The following is a 405-nucleotide window of genomic DNA, read 5'->3' as shown; positions in this document are numbered from 1 at the left end:
AACAATAGCGGGCGATCGGCGGCGTCCCACGTAGCGGACAAGGGGCTTCGAGCTCGGCCCCTGATCCCGAGGGCGTCCTTATTGCCTGCTATTACCTGGCGCCGCAGCCTTGACCTCCGCTGGAAGGTCACGCCTGACAGTGAGGTAGATGTGGGGCGTAATGGTAGCAGATCGTTGGCGACCCTCTCGCCCCTCGCCTTGAAATATTGAACTCCAGAGCACATATCGTAGAGACAAAGACGTAAAGGGTTTTCTCGGGTTAGTCATTAGCGGCATTATCTTATTTGCGAGCTGATTACGTGACGCTAATTAGGACGCGTTACATTTTGGCCCAAGGGATTGGTTATGAGAAATAAAATGCATTTCCAGATACAGCAAAGTTATATTTAATAGAAAAACCGTCTG

The sequence above is a fragment of the Penaeus monodon genome, chromosome 25, assembly GCF_015228065.2.
Source record: "Penaeus monodon isolate SGIC_2016 chromosome 25, NSTDA_Pmon_1, whole genome shotgun sequence".
In the NCBI taxonomy this organism is placed as follows: Eukaryota; Metazoa; Arthropoda; class Malacostraca; order Decapoda; family Penaeidae; genus Penaeus; species Penaeus monodon.
The sequence above is the reverse complement of the archived record's forward strand: the minus strand, read 5'-3'. Positions refer to the sequence as shown.